A 21,826-nucleotide genomic window follows, 5' to 3' on the forward strand; every position below is an offset into this window, starting at 1 on the left:
ATAACCTCCTTCATGACCTTGTTTATAATAAGGACAAGAAGAATAGGAATGAGAATGGACACTTTGATGATGGTTGCCCAAATTGCTTTTCATAGCTTTTGCATTTCTTCTCTGTAGCTATACTATTATAACGATGTCCTTATTTCCATGGCATCAAACATTCACGCCTAGGTCCACACCAAAGAGTGGTAAACAAAAACACAAAATTGGGGCTTGTATAGGATCACATGAGTGGTCAAGGTAATGAAACACTAAACTTTAGCCACTGGATTGTGAACTCTCTCAAAGTAGAGGCCACTGATTTTTTGCTTTTGTATCTCTAGCACATGGTAGGAAGTATTTTTTAGTTAGAGAATGGCAATGGTGGCCCCATCACACTCTCTATACGTGTGTTCATACTAGCAGGTGTGTGGCTGCTCAGGCTTTCCAGTGAGGCAGTAAGGGACTGAAAACTTTGCAAGAGTGATAACCAGGCAGCTGGGAGGAGCCTGGTGGGAGTAGGAACACCAAAGTTTGGGATAACCTTGTGTGTTGCCAAAAGGGACAAACTTGGTGGAGGTGAGGTGGAAGAAGGGACAGAGGGAGAAATATATTGTAGAAGATTCTTTAACAGACATATGAGCACAATGGGGAGAGAAAGTCATCGACTTTCAAAATAGATTTGAAGCAAGTACCTATTTCAGTGATCTGCCAGGGTTTTTAGGTATGGTCAGTGCTTTGATTCATATAAAATGTGATACACGTACCAGACACTACTGTTGTGTATTCGAAGCTGGTAGTTAATCACATGCATATCCTCTCCAAATTCTGAGTCAATGGAGCCAGCTTCATTTTGGTCCACTTTGATTGTAGAACATAGCAGGAATGTGAATTCCAGTGCAAAACTCAGAGCAGATATTCGCTTCACTGGCTGCATTGAAGGTACCTCACTCCTTATCAAGTACAGAAAGGCCAGATTCCAGGAAAGGACAAAGGAGTCAGGTGGCACATACAACCTTTACTGTATTAGTCCTGCCTAAGGGAGAAATAGGGACCAGTGGGTGCTGCATTTTTGGTCTCACCAATCAGATAATTTGTTCCACTTCCATTGGAGAGAAGCTAGGAAGAGAGGGACTAAAAGGGAGATTCTGTCCCCATGGTCTCTGAGCAATAGAAGTTCCTCATATACTGGTCAGTAGGAATTGGGAAAAAAGAAAATAATAGCTTCTATTTCTATTAATTAGCATTATTTCTCCCATTATCACTGCAGGTTTCCCTCTCCCTTGAGGGATACAGGATCCAACTTTCTATGAGGGTCTTGTGGGCATAGGCTCAGGAACCTGAAAACTGCAAATATTTTCACAGAGTGAGTCAAGGGCAGAAGATGGGGAGCTTGGGCATGTTTTCTCTACACCACAGCCCATCCATAGTGGCACCAGACAGTGCACCCCAAACCCCAGTTGTTCCACTCTTTGGAAATTCTTCCTAGCAGACTACCTTCCCAGGAACACCTGAAACTCCAGGGAAAATTGGGTGAAACTGTATTTCATGAGCTGGGTGAGTATGAAAATTCCAGGGAAATCCTCTGCACTGACTGATCTTGGATCCATTTTCATAATTTACAGAGACTATCATAATTGCTGTAAAATTAGAAGGATGTAAGCTATAGAATTTAAACTCATTAGTGTTTAGATAGTACACACACTCTCTCTCCTCTCTTCTCTGTCTCTCTCACATACACACACATACAAAGCCAAACATTTGTGTTGATTGCATGATTTACAAAATAATTCTACATAAATATGGGCTGGAGGTTGTATGTGCCACCTGACTCCTTTGTCCTTTCCTGGAATCTGGCCTTTCTGTACTGGAGGTTGGGTATGCATGTGTGTGTGGGGAGAGGATATTCAAGAATCATTCTTTAAGACAGACATGACAACAGTGGCTACAATTATAAGCCGATTAGATAGATAATTGACAACACAAGTGCACTAAAGTTGTATTCCATTGCTTTCTATTGTGTTTAATGCAAGTGGCGTTCTGTCTTTTTAGCAAGCGAGGCTTCTAATCAAGGCACAAACGATCTTCTAATTAACTGCCTTTGTCTCATCCTCTGCAATAAAATGTAGTTTTGTTTGTAGAAATGAAGTGGGATAAGAATCATCCCAGTATTTATCAGGAGGCTTCTCTTTTCTTTCCAATTGGTTATGTTATCGGAGCCAGGAAATTAGGGCTTATATACATTGAGATCCTCACGCAATCAGTGAGCAAATTATGCTTGTATCTTTAGCAATCAGGCATATTACAAAATTCTGAATTGTGATTTCTAATTTCATATCCAGTGGCTTCAACTGTCATTATAGCCAATTTGTAAAGGCATTTCCTAACCAGTGATTTTTGAGCCTGATTTCACATTAGAATCACCTGAGAGGTTTGTAAAACACACTGATGCCCAAGTTCCCATTCCAGATCAATTTAATAAGCATCTCCAGCGGTGTTAACTCCAGGACAGGTGGTTAAAATGGGAAGATTTATGTTGTATATATGTTACCACAATAACATTAAAAAAAAAAAATAACAAACAAGACCTGTATTTCCAGAAACTGGATAAATATGCAAACCATGAACAAGTTTCTTTACTGAGATAACCTACTACTTCCCTTTCTGTGGTTCAAGCTGTGGTCACAGCAAGGCAACCGTTAAGGGATATACCTGATTCTGCAAGAAGCCTAATTCACTGCAGCATATCACTAATCCATTCTAACTACATGCTTAGATGGAAGGGTAATATATTTTCAGCTTGAATGTGCCTATTAGACGATAGGTTTACTGAACACTTCTTTGAGCACATCTGTGTTTCATAGTGTGCCGGTTCGAATGTATTATATCCCCCAAAACGCCATTATCTTTGATGCAATCTTGTGAGGGCAGACGAATTAGATTGTAATTCCTTGAGTGTTTCCGTGGAGATGCGACCCACTCAACTGTGGGTGATGACTCTGATTGGATAGTTTCCATGGATGTATTACCCCACCCATTTGGAGTGGGTCTAAATTAAATCCCTGGAGCCATATAAAAGAACTGACAAACAGAAGGAACTCAGTGCAGCTGAGAGTGACATTTTCAAGAGGAGCTACAGCCAAGAGGGACACTTCGAAGAATGTACAGGAGCTGAGAGAAGAGCTGCAGATGAGAGACAGTTTGAAGATGGCTTTTGAAAGCAGCCTTGCTCCGGAGAAGCTAAGAGAGAAAAAACACCCCAAGAACAACTAAGAGTGACATTTTTGAAGAACTGCAGCCTAGAGAGGAATGTCCTGGGAGAAAGCCATTTTGAAACCAGAACTCTGGAGCAGATGCCAGCCACGTGCCTTCCCAGCTAACAGAGGTTTTCCAGACACCATTGGCCATCCTCCAGTGAAGGTACCCGATTGTTGATGCATTACCTTGGACACTTTATGGCCTTAAGACTGTAACTCTGTAACCAAATAAACCCCCTTTATAAAAGCCGATCTGTTTCTGGTGTTTTGAATTCCAGCAGCATTAGCAAACTGGAACACATAGTAAGCTACTTTTTCTTGTTTTCTCATTTTGTGGTTGATACACTTGACATTAGTTTTTATTTACTTAAGGAAAATGGACAGCAAAAATTTGAAGAGTTCAAAATAACCATAAAATATTAAAATATGACAAAAGCTGACACAACCCTCTGTACTTTGTTCCCTAGAGAATGTAGTGGATTTGTCAATGATACAGTCTAACACTAGTGTTCACTGTAAGTCTCATAAGATCTGAGAGAAGTTTAAAGAAGCTGCAAGTAAGTTTCGAAGGTAATTGGGGAACTTGGGAAAGTTTCTCAGCTGAGTATTTACACAACCAGATTCCTTTAAGTGTGCTATGTATATTATCTCATAATAGAAGAGAATAAAAAGGGATAGGTGAGTTTGGAAATTTCTAAAGTGGGACATAATTGGATTGTGAATAATGGAAAAATATTTGAAAGACACTAAAGAAGTAGAATTGATTAATGATTAGGTGAAAGGAAGGGATAGTGAGAAATATGAATCAAAGGGTGCCACACATTTTTTTTTAAAGCTCAAGTGGCCTGAAGAATGGTGGTACAAATGAACGTGTCAGGAAATTGGCAGGAGAAGATGTGGTTTTGTTCATTGTTCTGGAACAGGAAAGGCTTTGAACAGGAATGTTACATTATATATTTAGGATATTTAGAGAAAAGAGAGATGATTCTGAAGTGATTATGGAAAGGAGGGTTTAATTGCTCTTTGGGTTGGATTTGAATGGATGGCTTTGTTTTACTGACACATAGCAGACTTCAAGTTACAGTTTTCTGAGAAAGTTTCCTGAGTCCAATTTGCTCTGTGGCAAGCGCTTGTCCCAAAGTTGACCTCCTCAAGATCACCAAGGGCAGGCAGGGGGGTGTGTATGTAGAGGGAGTGGGTAGCAAAAATCGTAGGGACCCATCACAGCTATTAAAGAATTGTAGGCTGTTTATTCAATGCATACATCATCTCCTAATACCGCTTGAACGCTTCTGTCTTTTTTTCACTTTTGTTTAGATTTTTCTTCTCCAACAAGTTGAGACTTCCCACAATGTGCTTGCCAATTTTCCTAATAGTTCTAGAAAAGTGCAGGTTTCAAAGTGCCCCCTCCCAAAATAAGGGTCAACCCTTGGCACCTTGGCATTTCACCTTCCTGTTTGATTGAGAAATTTGTTCTTGTTTGGCAAAAGCTGCATTTTTTACTATGCTTTGTCCTACGCCTGCAGCTAGATTAGGAAATGTAGTGGACGCTAACTATAGCTTGTGGTTAAATTAGTTGTGGGATGGTGCAGCTTATAATGACCACTATATTTAGGGTGATTGAAGTAAATCCTCCATTGTTCTATAGCTACAAACCCACAATCCCCACTCCCAACCCCACAAAAGAAACCTACATGAAATCAAAGTAAAAACATATACAAAAAAGCAGTCGAACTTGGTGACTTCCCATTGTCAGTTTCACACAATTAGGGAGTGATCAGTTGGAATAAATACAATCGGTATTTTTACTTAGAATTTTTATGCTATAGTTTATTTGCCACCCTTATATACAGTGAGCACATTTGTGAATTATGATAATGAAGCTGATGCTGGTATAATCATATATTTCTGCAGGTATACTCCATTCTGTTTCATTATCTGGCTTCTTTGAAAAATCACCCTTCAATGAATAATGTCAGAAATCCCATCCCCACCACATACTACAACCACAGCTTGTACCAACTTCCCTATAATGGTGGCTGTAGACCTACTTACTTTAAAAATTGCTTTACTGAATTAACTAGAGGTATTGGTAGCTAAAGGCCCTCTTATGCTTCCCAGGGAAGACTAATTATCAGGTTAAAGAAAACCATTCTGTTTGATAGCAACAGATACATTATATTATCTTCTCCTCTCATTTTTCACCAGTGTTGTTAATTTCTGGTGGGTCTCTAGTTCAGTAACAATCTCTAGTTCTGCTATCACTCAAAACATGCAAATCCATACTTAGCTGGGTCTTTATCCTGTTCCTTTCTAAAATAAGTTGTTTCTAGATTCCATGACGAGACAAATAGACTGCTGAGGAGGGAGATCAAATAAAACCCATCTCTATTTTGCTGCAACTAGCAACTTCACAACAAGGCACCTTCTCACCAGTAATTATTATGTGGCAGCTTTCATTTCAGAAGGTACTGATGAATGGAATCACACCAATCTATTCTTAACACAGCTAGCCTGTCAATGAAAATAAGAGAAATTACAGGGGGGAAGACCCGTCCTGTGTCTGAAACAAAACAAACAAAACAAACAGGGTTCCTGAGAGGCTTTTTTTTATTTTTTTATTTTTTGTTTTTTGTTTCTTTTTCCATCAGCATAAGCAGTATCATTTTAGTGATAATAGCTCACAGAATTAGGAATAAAGAGGTTCTTTTTCTTATTAGGTGTGTTATAAAAGCAGAATATATTGCTACTTTATAATACAAGTTCTCTCTTGGAGAGAAATTTCCTTTGTTCACTTAGGGCTAACATTATCTCCTTATGTTCTGACTCCTTGTTGGAATTTTTTTTTTTTTAATCTTCATTTTATTGAGATATATTCACGTACCATGCAGTCATACACAACAAATCGTACTTTCGATTGTTTACAGTACCATTACATAGTTGTACATTCATCACCTAAATCAATCCCTGACACCTTCACCAGCACACACACAAAAATAACAAGAATAATAATTAGAGTGAAAAAGAGCAATTGAAGTAAAAAAGAACACTGGGTACCTTTGTCTGTTTGTTTCCTTCCCCTATTTTTCTACTCATCCATCCATAAACTAGACAAAATGGAGTGTGGTCCTTATGGCTTTCCCAATCCCATTGTCACCCCTCATAAGCTACATTTTTATACAATTGTCTTCGAGATTCATGGGTTCGGGGTTGTAGTTTGATAGTTTCAGGTATCCACCACCAGCTACCCCAATTCTTTAGAACCTAAAAAGGGTTGTCTACAGTGTGCATAAGAGTGCCCACCAGAGTGACCTCTCGGCTCCTTTTGGAAACTCTCTGCTACTGAAGCTTATTTCATTTCCTTTCACATCCCCCTTTTGGTCAAGAAGATGTTCTCCGTCCCACGATGCCAGGTCTACATTCCTCCCCGGGAGTCATATTCCACATTGCCAGGGAGATTCACTCCCCTGGGTGTCTGATCCCATGTAGGGGGGAGGGCAGTGATTTCACCTTTCAAGTTGGCTTAGCCAGAGAGAGAGGGCCACATCTGAGCAACAAAGAGGCATTCGGGAGGAGGCTCTTAGGCACAACCATAGGGAGGCCTAGCCTCTCCTTTGCAGCAACCGTCTTCCCAAGGGTAAAACTTATGGTAGAGGGCTCAACCCATCAAACCAACAGTCCCCTATGTCTGTGGTCATGTTAGCAACCATGAAGGTGGGGTAGGCGAATACCCCTGTATTCTCCACAGGCTCCTCAAGGGGGCACTACATCTTTTTTTTTTTCCCTTGTTTTTCTTTTTTTTTTTTTTTAAACTTTCCCTTCTTTTTTAAATCAACTGTATGAAAAAAAAGTTAAAAAGAAAACAAACATACAATAAAAGAACATTTCAAAGAGACCATAACAAGGGAGTAAGAAAAAGACAACTAACCTAACATAACTGCTTAACTTCCAACATGTTCCTACTTTACCCCAAGAAAGTTACATAATATAGCAAAATTTCTGTGAACTTGTTCCTACTATATCCATCAGAAATTAACAGACAATAGTCATTCCTGGGCATCCCCAGAACGTTAAATAGCTTATCTGTTCTTCTTGGATTATTGTTCCCCCTTCCTTAATTGCTCTCTATTGCTAGTTCCCCTACATTCTACATTGTAAACCATTTGTTTTACATTTTTCAAAGTTCACATTAGTGGTAGCATATAATATTTCTCTTTTTGTGCCTGGCTTATTTCGCTCAGCATTATGTCTTCAAGGTTCATCCATGTTGCCATATGTTTCACGAGATCGTTCCTTCTTACTGCCGCGTAGTATTCCATCGTGTGTATATACCACATTTTATTTATCCACTCATCTGTTGAAGGACATTTGGGTTGTTTCCATCTCTTGGCAATTGTGAATAATGCTGCTATGAACACTGGCGTGCAGATATCTGTTCGTGTCACTGCTTTCCGATCTTCCGGGTATATACCGAGAAGTGCAATCGCTGGATCGAATGGTAGCTCTATATCTAGTTTTCTAAGGAACTGCCAGACTGACTTCCAGAGTGGCTAAACCATTATACAGTCCCACCAACAATGAATAAGAGTTCCAATTTCTCCACATCCCCTCCAGCATTTGTAGTTTCCTGTTTGTTTAATGGCAGCCATTCTAATCGGTCTGAGATGGTATCTCATTGTGGTCTTAATTTGCATCTCTCTAATAGCTAGTGAAGCTGAACATTTTTTCATGTGTTTCTTGGCCATTTGTATTTCCTCTTCAGAGAAATGTCTTTTCATATCTTTTGCCCATTTTATAATTGGGCTGTCTGTACTATTGTCATTGAGTTGTAGGATTTCTTTGTATATGCAAGATATCAGTCTTTTGTCAGATACATGGTTTCCAAAAATTTTTTCCCATTGAGTTGGCTGCCTCTTTACCTTTTTGAGAAATTCCTTTGAGGTACAGAAACTTCTAAGCTTGAGGAGTTCCCATTTATCTATTTTCTCTTTTGTTGCTTGTGCTTTGGGTGTAAAGTCTAGGAAGTGGCCACCTAATACAAGGTCTTGAAGATGTTTTCCTACATTATCTTCTAGGAGTTTTATGGTACTTTCTTTTATATTGAGATCTTTGGTCCATTTTGAGTTAATTTTTGTGTAGGGGGTGAGGTAGGGGTCCTCTTTCATTCTTTTGGATATGGATATCCAACTCTCCCAGCCCCATTTGTTGAAAAGACCATTATGGCTCAGTTCGGTGACTTTGGGGGCCTTATCAAAGATCAGTCGGCCATAGATCTGAGGGTCTATCTCTGAATTCTCAATTCGATTCCATTGATCTATATGTCTATCTTTGTGCCAGTACCATGCTGTTTTGGCAACTGTGGCTTTATAATAAGCTTCAAAGTCAGGGAGTGTAAGTCCTCCGACTTCGTTTTTCTTTTTTAGAGTGTCTTTAGCAATTCGAGGCATCTTCCCTTTCCAAATAAATTTGATAACTAGCTTTTCCAAGTCTGCAAAGTAGGTTGTTGGAATTTTGATTGGGATTGCATTGAATCTGTAGATGAGTTTGGGTAGAATTGACATCTTAATGACATTTAGCCTTCCTATCCATGAACATGGAATATTTTTCCATCTTTTAAGGTCCCCTTCTATTTCTTTTAGTACAGTTATTAGTTTTCTTTGTATAGGTCTTTTACATCTTTGGTTAAGTTTATTCCTAGGTACTTGATTTTTTTAGTTGCTATTGAAAATGGTATCTTTTTCTTGAGTGTCTCTTCAGTTTGTTCATTTCTAGCATATAGAAACATTACTGACTTATGTGCATTAATCTTGTATCCCACTACTTTGCTAAATTTGTTTATTAGCTCTACTAGCTGTATCGTCGATTTCTCAGGGTTTTCTAGATATAAGATCATATCATCTGCAAACAATGACAGTTTTACTTCTTCTTTTCCAATTTGGATGCCTTTTATTTCTTTGTCTTGCCGGATTGCCCTGGCTAGCACTTCCAGCACAATGTTGAATAACAGTGGTGACAGCGGGCATCCTTGTCTTGTTCCCGATCTTAGAGGGAAGGCTTTCAGTCTCTCACCATTGAGTACTATGCTGGCTGTGGGTTTTTCATATATGCTCTTTATCATGTTGAGGAAGTTTCCTTCAATTCCTACCTTTTGAAGTGTTTTTATCAAAAATGGATGTTGGATTTTGTCAAATGCTTTTTCAGCATCTATTGAGATGATTAATTGATTTTTCCCTTTTGACTTGTTAATGTGTTGTAATACATTGATTGATTTTCTTATTTGAACCATCCTTGCATGCCTGGAAGGAACCCCACTTGGTCATGGTGTATGATTTTTTTAATGTGTCTTTGGATTCGATTTGCAAGTATTTTGTTGAGGATTTTTGCATCTATATTCATTAGGGAGATTGGCCGGTAGTTTTCCTTTTTTGTAGCATCTTTGCCTGGTTTTGGTATTAGATTGATGTTAGCTTCATAAAATGAGTTAGGTAGTGTTCCATTTTCTTCAATGTTTTGAAAGAGTTTGAGTAAGATTGGTGTCAGTTCTTTCTGGAAAGTTTGGTAGAATTCCCCTGTGAAGCCATCTGGCCCTGGGCATTTATTTGTGGGAAGATTTTTGATGACTGATTAGATCTCTTTGCTTGTGATGGGTTGGTTGAGGTCTTCTATTTCTTCTCTGGTCAGTCTAGGTTGTTCATATGTTTCCAGGAAATTGTCCATTTCTTGTACATTATCCAGTTTGTTGGCATACAGTTGTTCATAATATCCTCTTATAATTTTTTTAATTTCTTCAGGATCTGCAGTTATGTCACCTTTTTCATTCATTATTTTGTTTATATGGGTCTTCTCTCTTTTTGATTTTGTCAGTCTAGCTAGGGGCTTGTCAATCTTGTTGATCTTCTCAAAGAACCAACTTTTGGTGATATTTATCCTCTCTATTGTTTTTTTGTTCTCTATGTCATTTATTTCTGCTTTAATCCTTGTTATTTATTTTCTTCTACTTGGTTTAGGATTGGTTTGCTGTTCATTTTCTAGCTTCTTCAGTTGATCCATTAGTTCTTTGATTTTGGCTCTTTCTTCCTTTTTAATATATGCGTTTAGTGCTATAAATTTCCCCCTTAGCACTGCTTTTGCTGCATCCCATAGGTTTTGGTATGTTGTGTTCTCATTTTCATTCATCTCTATATATTTAGCAATTTCTCTTGCTATTTCTTCTTTAACCCACTGATTGTTTAGGAGTGTGTTGTTTAACCTCCAGGTATTTGTGAATTTTCTAAGACTCTGATGGTTACTGACTTCTAATTGTATTCCATTGTGGTCAGAGAATGTGCTTTGAATAATTTCAATCTTTTTAAATTTATTGAGGCTTGTTTTATGTCCCAGCATATGATCTATTCTGGAGAAAGTTCCATGAGCACTAGAAAAGTATGTGTATCCTGGTGATTTGGGATGTAATGTCCTGTATATGTCTGTTAAATCTAATTCATTTATCAGATTGTTTAGGTTTTCAATTTCCTTATTGGTCTTCTGTCTGGTTGATCTATCTATAGGAGAGAGTGATGTGTTGAAGTCTCCCGCAATTATTGTGGAAACATCAATTGCTTCCTTTAGTTTTGCCAGTGTTTCTCTCATGTATTTTGTGGCACCTTGATTGGGTGCATAGACATTTACAATTGTTATTTCTTCTTGCTGAATTTCCCCTTTTATTAGTATGTAGTGGCCTTCTTTGTCTCTCAAAACATCCCTGCATTTGAAGTCTATTTTATCTGAGATTAATATTGCTACACCTGCTTTCTTTCGGCTGTAGCTTGCATGAAATATTTTTTTCCAACCTTTCACTTTCAGTTTCTTTGTGTCCCTGTGTCTAAGATGAGTCTCTTGTATGCAACATATTGATGGTTCATTTTTTTTGATCCATTCTGCGAATCTATATCTTTTAATTGGGGAGTTTAATCCATTTACATTCAACGTTATAACCGTGAAGGCATTTCTTGAATCGGCCATCTTATCCTTTGGTTTATGTTTGTCATATTTTTCCCCTCTGTCTATTAATATCCTTTTTTGTACCCATATCGAATCTCTTTAGTACTGAACCTTTCTCCAAGTCTCTCTGTCCTTTCTTTGTTTCTCTGTCTGTAGGGCTCCCTTGAGTATCTCCAGTAGGGCAGGTCTCTTGTTAGCAAATTCTCTCAGCATTTGTTTCTCTGTGAAAAATTTAAGCTCTCCCTCAAATTTGAAGGAGAGCTTTGCTGGATAAAGTATTCTTGGCTGGAAATTTTTCTCACTCAGAATTTTAAATATATCGTGCCACTGCCTTCTCGCCTCCATGGTGGCTGCTGAGTAGTCACTACTTAGTCTTATGCTGTTTCCTTTGTATGTGGTGAATTGCTTTTCTCTTGCTGCTTTCAGAACTTGCTCCTTCTCTTCTGTGTTTGACAGTGTGATCAGTATATGTCTCGGAGTGGGTTTATTTGGATTTATTCTATTTGGAGTTCGCTGAGCATTTATGATTTGTGTATTTATGTTGTTTAGAAGATTTGGGATGTTTTCCCCAACAATTTCTTTGAATACTCTTCCTAGACCTTTACCCTTTTCTTCCCCTTCTGGGACACCAATGAGTCTTATATTCGGACGTTTCATATTATCTATCATATCCCTGAGGTCCGTTTCGATTTTTTCAATTTTTTTCCCCATTCTTTCTTTTATGCTTTCATTTTCCATTCTGTCATCTTCCAGGTCACTGATTCGTTGTTCAACTTCCTCTAGTCTTGTACTATGAGTGTCCAGAATCTTTTTAATTTGGTCAACAGTTTCTTTAATTTCCATAAGATCATCCATTTTTTTATTTAGTCTTGCAATGTCTTCTTTATGCTCTTCTAGGGTCTTCTTGATTTCCTTTGTCTCCCGTACTATGGTCTCATTGTTCCTCTTTAGTTCTTTGAGTAGCTGCTCTAGGTGCTGTGTCTCTTCGGATCTTTTGATTTGGGTGCTTGGGCTTGGGTTATCCATATCTTCTGGTTTTTTCATATGCTTTATAATTTTCTGTTGTTTTTGGCCTTGTGGCATTTGCTGAACTTGATAGGGTTCTTTTAGGATTTGTAGACCAATTGAAGTACTTATCTCTAATTTATCAGATCTACAGCTTCTTGGAGTACACTTTCTCTAACTAACCAGCAGGTGGCGTCCACAAGCCACCTGTTCTCCACAATCCAGTTCTCCCCTGCTTAGCCTTTTTGGTGAGTGGGGGAGTGAGTCTTGTGGGGTCCAATTGGTGTACCAAGCTTGCGTGTGTATTTGGTGTTGCCCGCCCTGTATATGGGGCGTGTTTCTGGGCAGTCAGGGAGGGGAGGGGTGGCCCTAACAATCAAATCTCCCTGGTGATCCTAGAGTTTTAAAGCTGCTGCAATAGTCTAATCCTTCAGTTCAGTCCTGCCACAGTTTGTCTCTGCCACTGACCCACAAGTCCTTGGTATTGGCGTATGGCTCCTGAGACATGCAAGTGGGCCCCTCTTCCAGGCTGTGCACCCCAGGTCCTCTGTTGAGGGATGACTGTGCTATGTCACAGGTGAGTGCCGTCCCCCCAGGGCAGTTCTGGGCTGCTGGGCTGTGTAGGGAGGCTCCCAGTCTGCTCAAATGATGGCTGAATGGGGCTTTGTTTATTCACACTGCTCCACCTTCCCAACTCTGGGACAATCAGCTGAGGTTGCAGGGAAGGCTAATGTCCACGCCCAGTTTTGTGGTGTGTGCCTGTTATTTGAAGCACTTCCGTCACACTGGGTTGTCTGGGGCAGCTCTGGGCTATGGGGCTGGCGATGGGCAGGAGTGTTTCCTGTCCACCAGGATGATGGCTGTGAGCAGACACCCCCCTTTTCTTGGGAAGTTGTGGTGTTTAGTGAATTTTCTCAGCCACTGGATTATTGCCTTTTGTCTCAGAGCTCTCTTAGTTCTGCTCTTGACTTGACCTGCCCAAATTGCAAGTCTTTGAAGCTTTCTGTATTGGGCTTCTTAGAGTAATTGTTTTAGAAAAAGAAAAAAGGATTAAAAAAAAAAAAAAGGGCCCTCCTCAGAAATCTAATGGGTTATTGAAATGCTAAGAGACAAAGCAACCAGGGCCATTAAGGAAAGGTCCACAGGGCAGAGAGATCAGCTTTTCTTCGGGATTTGCATATGCACCTCAGGGCCTGAGCTCTGCCCTTCCCCTTTCTATGTTCACCAGAACTCCAAAAATCCTCCGCTTTTATTTTGGAGTTTTTCGTGTTGTTTTTTTTCTATGCCTGTCTCCTCTCTGCTGAGCTGGCTGCTCTCAGATTCTCTGGTGTCTGGTCTCAGTCTATCTATGGTTGGAGTTTGGATCAGTAGAATGAGTTTCCGATAAGGGCTGCCACTGCAGTTCTCCCTTCTCCTTCCCGGAGCTGACAGCCCCTCCTCCCACAGGACTGAGCCTGGCAGGGAGGGGCGCGGGTCCCCTGGCCGCAAAAACTTACAGATTTCACTGATCTCAGCAGTTCCACGTTTTCATGAGTGTTGTATGAAGTATGCCCAAAGTCAGATTGCTCTGTGGTGTCCAGTCCACGCAGTTCCTGGCTTTCTACCTACTTTCTTGGAGGAGTAACTAAAACATACAGCTCACCAGTCCGCCATCTTGCCCTGCCTCCCTTGTTGGAATTTAAAAGCATCATTAATCCTTCTAACACTCAGCATTCTCTACTCTGACTGCACACCAATGCAAAGGAACTTAAGAAAAAGAGACTTTCTTTCTCACTCTATCCCCTTTCTCAAATTCTTGGTTGTTCACTCTACATTCAAAACCTCAAATACTGTTATTAGAGAATAGTCTATTTCTTTCCATATATCAGTTCTGTTGTTCTCTTGGGCTGTATTCTTAGGCAGTCTCCCTCCTTGTGATGGTATGGGCAGCTATAGACATTTATCTTATCAGCTGAGCAAAATTAGTAGAGGGGCGTCTCCCTGAAACTGCCACAAATTCCCATACCTTGGGTCCCAGGCCCACCTTTGAATCAGTTACTCCAACTGGGTTGCACTGCGTACATCTAACTGGCCAAGCCTGGGTCATTTGTCAAAACTTGGAATGACGGTAGAAGGAGATGGTTCACCATTGGAAAATCAGACTGCAGTTATTGGAACATGGTTGAATGGATGCCAGTCACACGCATACGTGCAATATCTGAAATTTACCAGCCTTTGAAATATTTTTACTAGTGGATTTTCTTGACCTCCTTTGTGAACAAATCTCCCTTCAGTCCTTGGGCAGAGCAAATTCCTCTCCAGCTGGGATTTTCATGGCACTCAAATGTGCCTTGACCCTAGCCTTTATTGTGTTAAAACATAATTATTTTCTTAGACACATTTCTCTCCCACAGAAACATGAGATCCATGAAGATGGAAGAATAAATGCCTTTTTATTACTCTCATATAAACTCCAATAGTGCCCACATAATAGACCCTCAATAAATGTTCATGGCACAAATCATCTCATGGTTGGTTCACACATATTCAAATCCCTGGGCTTTTGGTTGCCTATTCTCTTGCAGTAAGTCTGGGTTTTTCTTCCCCTGAGAAAACTGCACCAGTGTGCATTACTTGACTCTCTATTTTCAACAACTAAATCAATAAGGGAAACCTCATGTTATCTCCTCCATGAAGCTTTCAAAGTCACCCTAGTGTTTTTAGATCATTCCCTGTCTATTGTATTAATTAAAAATATGCTTTTTTGTTATTTTAATGCCATTTTATTTGTCTGTATCATGTCTCTTCAACTCTATTGAAACAGCAGTACCTTACCTTATATTCTTCTGTAGCTCTTCAGTGCTATTATATAAACATTTGATTAGTATGTATCACACTGAAAAGCATGAAACACAAGAAATAAAGGGGGACAGAATATATTATGGCTGAAAAGACTCCAGCAAAAGCTGTGTGTTGTGATATCAGCCAAATGTCTATGGTCAAATCTCTTTGAAGGTGAATATGGCTGCATTTCTGCATTACCTAATTCTCTTTCACAGATATATTTTATGTAATTGGAAAAACATGTTTTAAAAATCAAGAGAGTATAATTGGGTTTTGTATTTTTCAAGCTTAATCACAAATTGTAATTTTAAAACACCAATTATTCTATTGTGTGTGTGTGTGTGTGTGTGTGTGTGTTAAGTAAACTGCAAATTAACTTCTGATCATAGATATTGCAAATACTGAATTAGTGCTTTTTCAAATTTATAATGACTTTATACTCTTGGATTTACTATTGTATTAATTCCCACATAAAATTCATTAGGTGATAATTTCTTTGCCTATAGCTCTCTGAACGATACAGAAATAGTCTTTAAATAATAGAGTGATTATCTTAATATATTATGTCATAACTCAGTGGAGAAATAGAAGACCTAAAAATCAGATGATAATTTCCTAAACTCTGGGACAAATGTTAGGCCAGGATTGGACCACAGTTAATTTGCGAAGCATATATCTGATTAGTGTCTCAGATGCTCCAATTTCCTGAATTTTGATTAAAGATAGATTCACATTGCAGCAGTCTGAATTCTCCAGCAAAAATGAACCAATAATACACTCACACACACACACACACACACACACACACACCTCAAAAGATTTATTTTCACGAATTGGATTACATGTTTGTGGCACTGGTAAATTTGAAATCTGTAGGGCAGGTCAGCAGGCTGGAAACTCAGATAGGATATCATGCTGAAGTCTTGCAGAAGAATTTATTTTTCTCCAGAAAACCTCAAGTTTTGTTCTTAAACCTTCAACTGATTGCACGAGGCCCACCCACATTTTTGAGGGTAATCTCCTTTATATAAGTCAACTGATTGTAGATGTTAACCACATCTACAGGATACCTCAGCAACACCTAGAATAGTGTTTGACTAAATAACTGAACTCTATAGCCTAGCCAAGTTGACACATAAGACTAAGCACCACACCCAAACTATAGAGTATCACGTATTTAAGTGGGGTAAGGATTTTCTATTATATAATCTATTTGTATTCTTTATTGACTAAATAAAGGAATAGGAAAATCAAAGGGATGAGTTGAAATTTCCCTGGGTCAACAGTCAATTGTGACTCCCAGAGTTTTGTGGTATATAATACAGGAAAGAGAGTTTATGCATGACGATGTTAATGTTAGCTGTTTCAAACTAGCTGCCTAGAGTGTATGGATGTCTCGAGGGGACTTGACTATAGAAAAGTTTACTGATTGTCTATTATTTGCCTGGCTCTGACCTTGGGATATGTTTTGTATAATACACAGTATCTGCTATTACAGACCTGAAAATATGGTAGAGAAAACATAAAGAGTATGGAAGTTCTTTAAAGATGGTGTGTTCAGGAGGCTCTGGAGGCTACGTTTGGATTCAATGGGCAACTGAGTTGTATGTCAAAAGAATCTGAGTTTACCACTAGGCAAAGGCAGGGTAAGAGATAACTGTGTATGGGGTAAAGGTAAGTTTTCCAGTAGAACTACTGATATTGAGAACTCTAAACTGTTAGCATGAGTCTGACAATAATTAGCAATAGTAAAAAAAAAAAAAAGCAAAAGTTGAACTATTTAATATTAATCATTTACTCTTTGTAGAATATCTACTATATACAGTGGCTTTTGTTTTAATAAAATTGTTAAGGTCTTCTGTGTATCTATAATTTATCTATGAGCCTAACATCTTAAGATACCTGAAAAATTCTTTTGTTCTGGTAACAAAATCAATTCATTGCTAAAGTATTCTTAATTTTTATTTGTTATGACAAATAAGCATGCTTCTAAGTCATACTATAATTACATCAAGTTGTGTAAATATAATTTTAAATATGTTGCTGAGCATTTAAGATGTAGATAGTTTTATAAAACTTGGATAGCTGGTGTCTGAGACAGACAAGAGATCAGATAATAAGATTAAAAATCTTTCTTTATTCTTAATCATGTCTTCAATAAGGTTAAAGACGTACAGGAGCATTTAGTAATGGTGAAGTTGTATTTAAAGCTTAATTGCTCCTTGTGAATGACATTAAATGAAAGGTTCTAGCCTGACATCTTTATAAAAAATAATTTTGGCATCAAAGTTTAAAGTGTTTTCTTGCATCTTAATGGGCTCTAATTTGTTTGAACACGTGTTAGAAATATTTTTTCCCCACTCATATTGTTTCCTTCCATGGGATGGATACTATTTACTACAATACCTCTCACCTCTTTCTGCCCCTTTACTTCCAACCCTGGAAGATGGAGAGGTACCTGATAGGTGAGGTTGAAGGAAAACTTGAAATGTGTAACTCAGTCCCTTTTTCTTCCATCTCCATGGGTGATCTTCCTTGAGAAGCATACTTTCTCCTCTGCTCCCCATGCTGTGAGCTGTGGGGGCAGGTGACTGCCCCTGTCTAGGGCGATGAGACTGAGTAACCGTATAACTGTGAAAGTCATTGTTAGGATGGACACTTGCCCACAGAGAGAAGCCAGACTCCCCAATACCAGATTTATCAATAATAAAGACATGTTGGCCCGTATCTTTTTTTCTCCTTTATCATAACTCTTAATCGGTTCAGAACTCTGGCAGGAAGAAGGGTGCTATTAATCAGCTATCTTCGAACTCCAAGAGAGGGATAAGCTAATAGGATTTGTTTTATTTTAGCGTCTCACATAGGCAGACCCTGAGACACAGATTCATGTGGAAATAGTTTCATTGAGAAAGAAAGGGAAGAAGGTGAATAAAGTGTGTGATACCAGGTCAGTTTCCACTGGGACCAACTGGAGCTTTATCCAGCCAGGATTTCTGAGAAAGAGCATAGAACGTGGCGCCAGAGTTATGCGGATCAAGGGGATTGCTCTATTTTACACCAACGTCCATCACTCATTATCTAAGAGCTGCTCCTGAGGTACATTAATTCTCTGCCACTTCAGACCTGCAGCACGTGGGCAGACAGCCTCTGGAGGACGGAATGACAGACTCATGCTGAAGAGATGCATGTGCTAGTGGCTGAAAATCTAGCCCACGTGCACTGACATGGAAAAGGCTAAGGGGATACGGACTGACCCTACAGAATTCGGCCTGCCCTGTGGAATTCAGCCTTGCCAGCCCCCACAACCACGTGAGCCAATTCCTTAAAATACATCTCTCTCTCTCTCTCTCTCTCTCTCTCTCTCTCTCTCTGACACACACACACACACACCCTTCTGTTATGTTTTTCTGGAAGGCTGACTAATACACTGTGCTTTAAAAAACCAATAAACAGGGAGCGGCCGGCGGGCGGGGGCAGCGGCTGCAGCCATCTTCCGTCAGGCGGGCGCTGCGCCGAGGGCCTAAGCCGCGCAGGCCGCCACCCCCCAGCGCCCTTTGGCGCCTCCCGGGGCGCGCGGCCGGGCTGGGAAGGGTGGGCGGAGGTCTGGAGGCCGCGCGCTCCGAGCCGCCCGCCGAGCTTGGGCCGGGCGCGGGGGCCAGGGCCGCCCTCCCGGGCTCCTTCGTCTCCCGCCAGCAGCTGGCGGCGGCCGTGGGAAAGGGGAGAGGGGTGAGGGGAGGGGGCGGCGCTCGGAGCCGGGGCGGGGGCGGGAAGGGGGCGGGAGGCCGCGGGGGAGGAGGGCGGCCGCAGTGGAGGACAAGGCGTTCACGGAGGAGCGGGTCAGGTGGGTCAAGCAGCGGAACGAGTGTAAACAGCTTAACGAGAACCAAGTGCGGACCCTGTGCGAAGAGGTTAAGGAAATTTTAACAAAAGAATCAAATGTGTACGAGGTTCGTTGTCCTGTTACCCTCTGTGAAGATGTTCATTGTCAATTCCAGGATCTTATGAACTCTTTAGAATTGATGGGAAACCACCAGATGCAAACTATTCATGGGCGACTAGTTGACAGAGGTTATTCTTCCTCGGGGACAGTGACTCTTGTGGCATTAAAGGTGCGTTATCCAGAATGCATTACAATGGTGAGAGGAAACCATGAAAGCTGACAATTTACCCAAGTATATGGCTATTTTGAGGAATGTCTACGAAAATATGGAAATGCCAATGCTTGGAAATGTTTCACAGATCTATTTGGTTATCTCCCACTTACAGCTTTAAAAGATGGACAGATATTCTGCCTCCATGGTGGCCTCTCTCCATCCATAGATTCACTGGATCACGTAAGATCCCTGGATCGTTTACAAGAAGTGCCGCCTGAGGGCCCAATGTGTGATCTGTTGTGGTCGGCTCCGGGTGACTGTGGTGGGCAGGGCATTCTCCACCTGGTGCTGGCTGCAAGTTTGGACAAGACGTTTCTGAAATGTTTAACCAGCCAATGACCTCACGCTGGTTTCTCATGCTCACCAACTTGTAATGGAGGGATACAATTGGTGTCATGATCAGAATGTGATTACTATCTTTAGTGCACCCAGTTATTGTTACCGTTGTGGGAACAAGGCTGCTATCATGGAGTTAGATGACACTAAAGTATTCCTTCCTTCATTCTGACCCAGCGCCTGGCATGCAGAGCCTCCTGTTACCTGGTGCACCCCAGACTAGATTCTGTAAATTGCTCCTGAGAAAACCTGCCTTTTTATGTGGAAGTATATCTGACTTTTAAAAAATGTATATTTAAAAACAAACAAAAAGCAACACTAATCTATGTGTTTCTGTAACAAATTGGGATCTAGCTTGGCATTAAACATCATGGACTGAAATGTGCCATACTAATGATGAGCATTTAGCACAACTTGAGACTGATATTCAGTACTATACTATGTTCTAGATGAGTCAGTCATAACAGTTTGCTGTATTTTTAGCAACCATTTTTTTCTGGACTGTTCAAACAAAAAGGGTAACTACTTTCTTTCCTTTTGCACTTATTTGAAAATTTTAGTTATAGTGTTTAACGTGGATTAATAGAGCTGGAATTTTATTTTTAAGGAAAATTCACGCAAGCTAACTTCCACGTACTTCATTATCACCCTTATTTTATTGAAATGGATAATTAACTGAAGAAAAGATTCTTCTTGGGAATATGTCTCCATAACATGTAAAGAGATTTCCCTTCATTTAAACTAAATTGCTATTTTATGTTGATCTGCATATTTCTGTGTATTTGTCATGACAGTGCTTGCATCCAATTTTGGTGTACTGAGCAAATAAACTTTCCATTTTAAACAAAAAACAAAACAAAAAGGGAACCAAATAAACCAAGTTTGGAGAACTTATAATAGTACTGTTTGTAAAGTCAAATTGATATCCGTATTTAGCTAGCATTGTATGGAGTTGAAATCATAGAGGCTTGAAAGAATCAGTTTCTTGCTGAGATCTTGCATGCTTAAATAAAGAGGTGAGAGGGCATCATGAAGGTCATAGAAGAAGCAACAGGATGACATAAGATCTCTAAACCCAAACTTGATCATCAGCTAGCTCTTTTGAAGGCTGTCTTTATCCTTAAATGATAATGCATCTGCAGTCAATTCTTATTCGCGGTAGTTATGTTCTATAAAGTCACTGTGAAAACTGAATAAGCAAATACTGAGCCACTGCTCCTATGGGAAACATAAGGTAAGTATGCTGGTTTGAATGTATTATGTCCCCCAAAAAGCCATGTTCTTTGATGCAGTCTTGTGGGGGCAGACATATTAGTGGGGATTAAGTTGGAATGTTTGTATTAGGTTGTTTCCATGGAAATATGCCCCACCCAGCTGTGGGTGATAACTCTGATTGGATAGTTTCCGTGGAGATGTGGCCCCGCCCATTCATCATGGGCCTTGATTAGTTTACTAGAGCACTATCTAAGCTCATACAGAAGGAGCGGGCTTGCTACAGCCAAGAGGGACACTCTGAAGAACACCCAGGAGCTGAGAAAGGAGCTGCAGATGAAAGACAGTTTGAAGATGACCATTGAAAGCAGACTCTTGCTCCGGAGAAGCTAAGAGAGGACAAACACCCCAAGAGCAACTGAGAGTGATATTTTGAGGAGGAGCTGTGGCCTAGAGAGGAACATCCTGGGAGAAAGCCATTTTGAAACCAGAACTTGGAGCAGACACCAGCCATATGCCTTCCCAGCTAACAGAGGTTTTCCGGACGCCATTGGAAAGTCCAGTGAAGGTACCCGATTGTTGATGCATTACCTTGGACACTTTATGGCCTTAAGACTGTACCTGTGTAACCAAATAAACCCCCTTTATAAAAGCCAATCCATTTCTGGTGTATTGCATTCTGTCAGCATTAGCAAACCAGAACAGTAAGGTTCTTGTGAGCCTCTGGTCTCAACATTTTTCACCAATTGATCAATACATAAATTTGCTTTATGTGTGTTTCTGCTTAAGGACAACTTATTTAATATCTAATGTTAACTCATTAACATTGAACTCGGCTAACAGCACTATAACTCACATCTGAACGAAGCTTGTCTAACACTTATTTCTCTACAAGTCACAACACAACCTTTTTTGCACTTAGGAACACTAGATAGCACTTGTAGGCCATTTAAAAAATTAAAAAAAACACAAAACCACAAAAAATGTGAAAAATGTGACAATAAATATACTGCAGAAAGGATACTTGTTTACAGTGAAAAAGCTGACGCAAGAAGACAGTGTCACCTTGTTTAATCCCAG

General features: G+C 39.9%; 1 pseudogene; it reads left to right on the forward strand.

The window, feature by feature from the left end:
• LOC119509853 overlaps positions 1-20,343 on the forward strand; it is a 43,370-nt pseudogene extending 23,027 nt beyond the window's left edge.
• The last annotated feature ends 1,483 nt before the right edge of the window (positions 20,344-21,826 follow it).

This window comes from Choloepus didactylus, chromosome 15 (genome assembly GCF_015220235.1).
Source record: "Choloepus didactylus isolate mChoDid1 chromosome 15, mChoDid1.pri, whole genome shotgun sequence".
Classification (NCBI taxonomy): domain Eukaryota; kingdom Metazoa; phylum Chordata; class Mammalia; order Pilosa; family Megalonychidae; genus Choloepus; species Choloepus didactylus.